The sequence below is a fragment of the Chinchilla lanigera genome, unplaced genomic scaffold, assembly GCF_000276665.1.
Source record: "Chinchilla lanigera isolate Chin_1 unplaced genomic scaffold, ChiLan1.0 scaffold00049, whole genome shotgun sequence".
Classification (NCBI taxonomy): Eukaryota; Metazoa; Chordata; class Mammalia; order Rodentia; family Chinchillidae; genus Chinchilla; species Chinchilla lanigera.
In genome coordinates, this window is record NW_004955450.1 from 11,852,969 (window position 1) to 11,862,037 (window position 9,069).

Here is a 9,069-nt window from a genome sequence, read left to right on the forward strand (position 1 = left end):
ACTGATGCCTACTGGGACATGGGTGAACTTTGAAAGCATTATGCCAAGTGGCAGAGGGCCCTTCCCAAAGTCTACCTGTCACATAATTCTATTTCCATGAATTGTTCAGAGTAGGCAAACTCTTAGAGGCAAATGTAGCACAGTGGCTTAGAAGACTTGGGGGAGGAGAGGTAATGGATTTCTTCATTGGGGTTTCTTCATTGGGGGGTGAGCATGTGTTGGAATTAGATAATGGTGATCCTTGCGTAACTCTGCATATACAAGGAAACGTCAAACTGTGCGCTTTCAAAGGCTGCATGTTATGGTGTATAAGTTATACTGTAGGGACAGGGGGCCCTGTAGGCAGGGAAAAGATAGGATGAAGGCCGCACTGAGCTTTATTAAATTAATGAAGATCCTTCTAAGGGGGCTTCTGCCCCTGCAGACTGCACTGGAGCAATCAGACAAAGGGAAAGAACGAGGAAGAAACGTAGGACCAGGAAGGCCCCAGACAGCAGATTAACACGGGACTCGCACGCTTCCCTTTTACATAATCTTTAAACCTAAACTATCTTTCCATAAGCCCGCCCACCCATAACCTCACCTTCTACCAAAATCACAGCCTGAAGAAGAAATCCAAGGTTAGGAGGAAAGACAAGCGGGGCAGCCAATCAGATTCCAGGATCCAAATATAAAGCGCTACAGACAAGAATCCAGAAGTGTTTCCCTTTGGAATACTCCCTGCTCATCCAGAGCAGCTGTCTGCCATCTCTCTTTCTCTCCCCACTCCGCTCATCTTCCAATAAGTTGTCTTTTATTTTAAACTCTGCTTCTTTTACTGACGCTGGGTTTAGGGTAGCCGGGAGCGGTGTTTTCCGGCAGAGCAGCTGCGCATTGTGGCGTGGTGTGGCACAGCGCGGCGTGGAGCTCTGCGCGCCCCTCCCCAGGTGTTACAATATCTTTAAAAAGAGATGGTCTCTGATTAAAACCCAAGGGAAGAAATGAAATAGAAGGGAATCTGCAAGGAGAAAAGCGTTGTAAGGTGGAGAGCTACGCTTCAGCTGGAAGCCTAGGACATTAGTGTAAGCAGCACGTCCTCTCTGCAAAGTAGCGCGCAGGAGCGATGAGCTCTGCCTTAGAAGTAGCTACTAAGGGAGTAGCTAGAATCCCACCTCCTCTGCTAATTGGCAAGGACCGCTGGAAACAAGGGAGCTGAGTCACGCCCTTCCCTTCCTTTAGCTGTAAAGGCCATACCACCCTAATGGTTATCTGTGCTCCCCACAGCCTAACACAGCAAAGTTGTTGAGCCACTTCCTTCTTCATTCAACTATAGACCAGTGGTTACCCAGGCTTAAACGAGGAGGTCGCGCAGATTGCTGACATCAGAGAGCGTGACGTTGGGTGGCGCCTTGGGTCAGTGGCATCTGACCCTATAGATCAGAAGCCTGACTTACTGAGACTCGTTTTTCCCTTTGAACTTGGGTTCCTGTTTCCCTTTCACCCTCTTTTTCCCTTTGCCCTTCTTCCTGCTGCAGTTCAGTGATCTTCTATGAATGTAGCTACTTACTACATACTAGGAGGTGTGCGCCTGGTAATTCTTTCCTGTCCTACACAAGAACCTGGAGTATTTTCGGCTCACTCAGCTGTAGCAGGGCCTTCCAGGTTTCTTACCCTTATCAACCTCAGTGTTTTCATTGATAAAATAGGAATAACAAAGTCTCTTTCACAGGAAATGGCACGTACCTGCCAGACATTCAACCCTCAGGTGCTTTTGGTTTCTTCTTCTCGTCCCTTTCCTAATTATAGAAATCACCTCTGCAGTACTGGGTTGCTTGTCTTCCTCCAAGCTGGGTGTGGAAGCTTATCTGGGTATTTCTCAAACTGCAGCATACATGTATGGTGGGCATGCCCATAATCCTGGCCCTGGAAGGCTGAGGCAGGCAGATCATAAGCCTGGACTAAAAAGCAATTTCAAGGCCAGTCTAGACAACATAGTGAGACCCTGTCTCAAAAAACAAACACAAAACCATAGCATTATAGACAGCTAGGTGAGGAGAAATATAGATAGTCAGACAGGGCTAGGCCCTGGAGGGAGTTAGTGCAAAAGATGAGAACATATCAGAACTGTGGCTGAGGAAGATTAAGTCACAATGGCCAGATTTCCATACTCCTAGGGGACAAACAGAAGTCTGAGATTATTGGCACCGCCCTTTTGAGATTTTTCAAGGAAACCATTATCTCAGGGGATGGGCGGTCCTCTCCCACCTACGAAGACTAGGACTATGGGTTATCGATTAAGGTTAGTGATGTCATCCATGTACACCTGCTATGTGACTTGATTCCCCATTGGATCAGTATTGCCAAAGCAACTACACTGCTAATCTTATTGGCTGACCATAATTTTATACCCACCTCATGATTTGGTTCCATAAAACCTCCTCTGTAAGTGGGACCCTTCGCAGCTCACTTTCTGGGTCCCCTCCTGTCTCTCAGGAGCTGTCTTTCCCTCAGTAAAATTCCTACTCTTAACCTCCATTGTTCCTCGGAATTCATTCTTGCATTCTGGGGAACTCCGTTGTAAAGGGCATCTAGCAGGTCGGGAGTTACATTTCCCTATATCAGTAGCATGCATGGGAATCATTGCTTTCTCCCTGCCTCAGGCTCCAGAAGTTTGGTGTCTAAGACAAGGCTTCTGAAACCAAAATGCACACAGACCGCTGGCAGATGTTGCTGAAATGCGACTCTGACCCACAGGTCTAGGGTGGATCCTGAGATTGTGCAGTTCCGAAGACCTCCCAAGCGGTGCTGTTGTTTCCAGACCTCGAAAACATCCAAACGGTGTGGACTGGAAGCGCAGGAAAGGCTGAGGTAGAATGAATAGACTCAGCCCCGACAGCAAACCTTGGTATCATTTAAGGTAGACACTGATAAATTACTATGGGTTCATAACGGGCATGTTGTGCCAAGATAAGATCTGAAATGCTGTCAAAGATTCCTTTTAAAGTTCTTTCAGATATTCACAAAAATATCTACAGCCTTCCATGGGGGGCTCCAAGCTGAACTATAAAAATACACAAGGTTATACTCTGAACTATCAAAATTCACAGCAACATGTCTACTTTGATGGAGGGCCCGCATTTTCCAGGCATGGCGACACCTGAGTGTCCTCTCATCTGTGTAGGCCGAGTCCAGGAAGCAGGGAATGATTATCCTCATGCTAGAGATGACACATTCAAGGCTCAGGCCGGTGAAGACTCTTGCCTTTACTGGATCCCGTGCCCGCGCCCCTTCTCAGGGCCTGGAGGGGATTTTGTGCGATGTCACCCCTTCGCTCTAGTAGACAGTTCCGCGGATGGGGAGGTGAGACAGGGCTCCTAGCAGAGGGAACCCTCGGATGCGCGAGATACAGAGCTAATCATGTGCCCCCCACCCCCCACCCCGCCCCACCACACAAGCCAGGATTGAAGCTGCCGCCGCCTTGCCCACATCACAACAAGCATGTTTGGGATGCAAACAGCCTCTTGTCAGCTCCTCCCCCTGTCGTTCACAGGAAATCAAGAGGGTGAAGCGTGCCAGTCCCCAGTGAGGCGCCAGCCTCCCTTTCACAGGTACGCTGTGGCCTGGCTGACCGGGATCCCCAAAAACTCTCAGGCCTTTGGGGTGGAAGGAGAAAGAAACCCTCGTCAAAGCTGGAGTCTGTCTGCTGGTGCAGTCAGTCAGGCATCTATGAGCCTAAGGGTGTGAAGTTCGGCCACAGAGGTTGCAGCCCGAGGGGATTTTCCAACACTGATGCCCAGATCCCACCACTGACCTGTCGGGGGCTCTTGGGGGTTTGTGGGACCTGGGAAAGCTTACCAGACCTTCTCGTGTATACCCAGGGTTGCAAACTGCTGGGCTAAGGTCAAGGACATAAAGGGATTCTATTTTTTTTTGTATGTGTGTGTGTGTGTGTCTTTTTTTGAGACAAGTTCTCACTATGCAGCTCAGGCTGGCCTTGAGCTCACTTTGTAGCCCAGGCTGGTCTGGAACTCATAACAATCCTCCTGCCTCAGCCTCCCGAGTGCTGGGATTATAGGTGTGCACCACCATGCCCGGCTTAGGGATTCCATTTTTTACCATTGCCAACAGGTAGGTGTCTTCCGTCCACTCTGCCCATTTGCAGAGATCACACTGAGTTGAAAACATTGCAGGACTTCTCTTCCTCCCAGGTGAAGCCACGTGTGAAACTTGGGATGGATGGAAGGGAGGCTGCTTCCACTCCTGGCTCCACCACCCGCTACCAGACAGGCACGGGGCCGGGGGGAGGGCACAGGCACAAGCCTGCTGGACTTGCACACCGGCGCTGCTGCAAACTCACTCACGGACCCTGGACACACAGCCCTCCCGAGCCTCAGTTTCCTGAGCTGTGAAATGGGCTGAGAGTGTTGGGCAGAGGACCCTGAGCATGAGCATCTCCTTCAGTTTTGCAGCGCAGTCACCTTGGTGGCCTTGCCCTGGTCCATTGTGTCGAGTGCCTAGTCCAGTGCCTGGCACGTGCCAAGCCTCAGTAAATGCTCGCCAGGGGTAGGGCTTGGGACCAGCTCCCACCTCCTAACCCTGCCACCTTCTCTGTATTTTATTCCTCCTGCTCCAGTGAAATTCCCTTCGTTCCTACTCAGGTCACAGAACGAGTCCCCCTCCACCCCACCCACCCCTGCCCAGCCTGGCCCCTCTCCTGTCCCAGCTACCGCACTGCACCCAGCCAACTGCTCTCCACCCCTCTGCTCTACGGATTTAACAACAAGACACAGGGTGTTCTGTTTCTCCTGAATTTCAGATACATTTGAGATAGATTTAGCAATCATTTCAGTACAACTGTGGCCCACATATATATATCTATATCCAGATATAACTATTTTTAAATCAAAATTCAAATTTAAGCAAAATGTGTTTTATGTGCCAAGCCTCCCCTAACTTTACCCACTCAGGGAGAGCTAATTTTGTGCAAAAATCACATCTTTTCTTTGTGCTTAGTTGACACTTTTTATTTCCAATATTTAACATGTGCCCAGTGATTTAATGTTTAAATAGATTTTTTTTTTTTTGAAACAGACTCTCACTGTGTAGCCCAGGCTGACCTTGAACTCGTGATCGTACTGCCTCAGCCTCCCATCACGGAAGTGTACCTGAAAAATGGTTCCAATGGTGATCTTATGTTATATATATTTTACTACAATTTAAAAAAATGATGTAAGAACTTTGAGTTACACACTTTAAGTGGGTGAAATATATGGCATGTGATTTACACATCGAGGAAGATGGATAAAAAAAATAGAACTGGCTATTAGTTTCCATTAAGAAAATGTCTCATTCCATGTAAGCTTCTGAAAAGGCAATCTGATTGCTAAGTAATTTCAGAGGCATTAATAAAAGGGACCCATGTGTGATCACCCATTTACAAACACGAATGATAATTAACGCAGCCTGTATGATCATTTCTTTGGAGCAATGTCTTATTTTCATATCATTTCAAACTTATGGCTGAGTGTGGTGGCACACGCCTATAATCCCAGTACTTAGGAGGCTGAGGCGGGAGGATCGCTGTGAGTTGCTCTGGATTATAGAGCAGGACCCTGTCTCAAAAATTTGTTTTTCAAATGTAAGAGAGCTGTGACAAGCATTTTGTATGTTTTAAAATCACACCTGACAACACACAGACACATAATAGAGGAAACTCAGGGTCTAACGGGTTCTGGCGCCAGGAGAAAACTTCACTGTGTAAAATACACCAGACTGATATAACGAAAGAAATGCACCCACTTGACAGAGTGGTGGTTCAGTGCAGAGCTGTTTCATCAGCCAAGGGTACGAGAGCTGCTCCTGTGAAATCAAAGCACCTCACAGGTAAAGAATCTATGGGGTACAGTCATGTGTTCCCCATCTTTACATAAGAAAGCCATTCAGAATAGCTATGCACATGTTTTACTACTGGAATACACTTAGAATACAGGGGCTTCACACTGACTTAAAAAGATCCCATGTAGGCTGGGTGCAGTGACACACACCTGTAAGTCCAGCTAACCTGGAGGCTGAGGCAGGAGAATCTTGAGTTCCAGGGCAACCTGAGCAATTAGTAAGACCCTGTCTCAAAATAAAATAAATAGGGCTAGAAGTGTAGCTCAGTGGTGGATTACTTGCCTAGCATGTATGAGGCCTTAGATTCCTCCCCAGAAAAAATACATTTCTACAAGGGTAGAAGCCACACAGCTGGAGGGGCTCTAAAATGTTGCAAATTTCCAGCTGTGGGTTCTCTTAGGCAATTCTAGAAAGGAGGAGGGTCCCATAAATACAGCATGTTATAACGTTAAAATACATACAAGGAGATCGGTGCCACACCAGGGACATCCACGAACAGGAAGGGGAAGGATCTTCCTCCCTGGCAGGGTGGGCTAGGATGGGACTGAGGTTGGGGCAGTACTTGAAGAAGGAGAGCTCTGCTAGACAGAGGCGGGGCCTCTGGCCAGAGAAGAAAGCTTGCAGGACCCTGGACAGAAAGGCCAGGGTCTACTGAGGGCAGACAGGGGCTCCGCCCACAGCAGGCCTCGCAGCCAGCTGAGAGACCCTGACTGCCCGGTGTGAGCTGCTGTCAGCTTAAGGGGGGAACTTGAGAGCCTGGAGCATAGTAACATCACAGGATGCGTGTCCCTCTAGCTTTTTTAATATATTGTCTCCTTATAAGAAGGGTGATTACCATGAACTGCGTATTTCAAAAGTTTCCACTTCTGACTCTTGTTTGGTGAATTACAGGGTGTACAACAGCATCCTAGAACAAAGATTCCCATGGGCTCTTGTGTAACCAGTTATTAAAAGTAGATCCTCTATGTGCCGCTGTTTTAATATAGCAATATAGTATATGCAATTATAAGTCCGGCCGCATCATTGTGAAGTCTGAGTAAGTCCGCTAAGTCTGCACAAGCTATGCCCATGTGCTCATGGGCAGGGAGTAGTTTCCCACGTATTCAGCAACATAGGCAAAGAATTCAGTAACTTTTTAAAAAGTTGTTTTATTAGTATATGTTTGGGACACATCATGGTTCATGTTGGAGAACTGGCTACATGCATAGAACACGTTTCAATCATTTTTGACCCCTTTACTCCCTTCTCTCTTACTTCCCTACCCCCAACCCCTTTTCCCATCACCAAAAAGTCTGCCTTCTTGTTTCCTACCAGTTCTCCTACCATTTTCTCCTCCTTTGCTCATTTATTTATATTTTAGTTTTCTCATATAAGAGAATCACACAACATTTACGTTTATGTCTGACTTCGCTTTGCATTACGGTCTCAAGATCTATATCCATTTTTCTGCAAATGATATAGCTCCATTCTCCTTTATGGCCAAATAATATTCACATTCTCTTTGTCCATTCGTCCATTGATGGGCATCAGGTCTGTTTTAATGGCTTAGGTACTGTCAGTTGTCCTGCTGTAAACATGGGCAGGCATGTATCACTATAGTATGATGTCTTTCATTCTTCCAGGAAGATACCCAGGAGAGGAAAGGCTGGGTCAAGTGGAATTTCTATTTTTAATTTGCTGAGGAACCTCCATCTTGATTTCCGCAGCAGGTGTACTAGTTTACACGCCCACCAACAATGTAGAAGTGTCCTTCCCCCACATCCTCACCCGCATTGGTCATCTTTGGTGTTCTTGATGACAGCCGCTCTGACCAGGGTGAGATGAATCCCAGAGTTGCTTTCATTTGTATTTCCCCAATGGCCAAAGAGGCTGAACATTTTTTTCATGTACTTGTTGGCTGTTTGTTCTTCTTTTAAGAAGTATCTCTCAGTTCATTGGCCTCTTTAGACTGGGTCATTTTTTTTCAGGGTTGTTCTTGAGTTCTTCACATATTTTAGCTTCTAGCTCCCTACCAGAATGTACCAGGGGATTCCCACAACCCCAGCCAGTATACTTCAGTTTGTTAGTTGCTGAGGTAATATTTCTGGTTACAGTTCATGTTATTTTTGTTTCTTAGAAACGACTGGCCACTGTGATGCATAGCTGCTCACCGTGATGCACATTGTATAAACCAATCCCCAACTGACAAGCCATTCTGCCTCTGTACTTCCTGCTTGAGCATCCCATAAAAGCCCTAGAACACCAGAGATCAGGGCCTCATATTTTGGGAGTGATCCCAATCAGTGCCTGTGGATGTAAAATAAATCTGCCTCCAGATCCTGGGTGTCGTTTTGGTGTCTCTGCTTGCCGTTGCAAGAAGAGGGGCTGGTGGTTTTTCCCCATTCTGCAAGCTGTCTCTTCACTCTGCTAATTGTTTCCTTTGGTGTGCAGAAGCTTTTTAATTTGATATAACCTCATTTGTTGATTCTTGAAATTATTTCCTGTGCTATTAGAGTTCTGTTCGGGAAGTCCTTGTCCATAGCTTCAAGTGCTTCCCTTACGTTATCTTCTAGCAGTTTTAAAGTTTCTGGTTTTTAGAATTTTTTAGAATTTATCTATTTTTGTGGTACTAGGGATTAAACCCAGGGACATCTCACAAATTTTACCCCAGGCTGGCTTTTTTGTTTGTTTGTTTTTTAGAGTCTTGCTAAGTTTCCCAGCCTGGGTGCACATTCGTGATGCTCCCGTGTCTGCCACTCATAGTGCTGGGATTACAGGTGTGCACCACCACTCCCAGCTCAAAGCTTCTGTTTTTGTATTTAGGTCTCTGACCCGCTTTGATTTAATTTTGGTACACAGGAAAGATGTAGCTCTAGTTTAGATCTCCCACACGTAGATAACCAGTTTTCCTGACGCTATTTGTTAACAAGGTTGTCTTTTCTCAACCTACGTTTTTGGCCCCTTTGTCAAAAATCAGATGGCTGTCGGTGCATGGGGTCATTGCAACGCTCAGCTCAAGGTTACATATGTCATTTACCGATCATGTCTTTTTGGGTGTGTTGGGCATCGATCCCGGTGCCTTGCACGTGCCAAACATGTGTTCTGCCATGGAGCTGAATCCCAGGCCCTGTCCTCACGTCTGGAAGTATTAGTCTGAAACTACTCTTTTGCTTTCGTCCTTCACGACACTGACAGTTTTTTTTTTTTTTTTTTTTT

General features: G+C 46.6%; 1 long non-coding RNA gene across 1 annotated transcript; it reads left to right on the forward strand.

The window, feature by feature from the left end:
- Positions 1-2,158: 2,158 nt before the first annotated feature.
- Positions 2,159-3,641, forward strand: LOC106149617. Its single transcript, XR_001235926.1, has 3 exons — positions 2,159-2,278; positions 2,640-2,847; positions 3,530-3,641. It is a non-coding gene; the product is annotated as an uncharacterized LOC106149617 (long non-coding RNA).
- Positions 3,642-9,069: the final 5,428 nt, after the last annotated feature.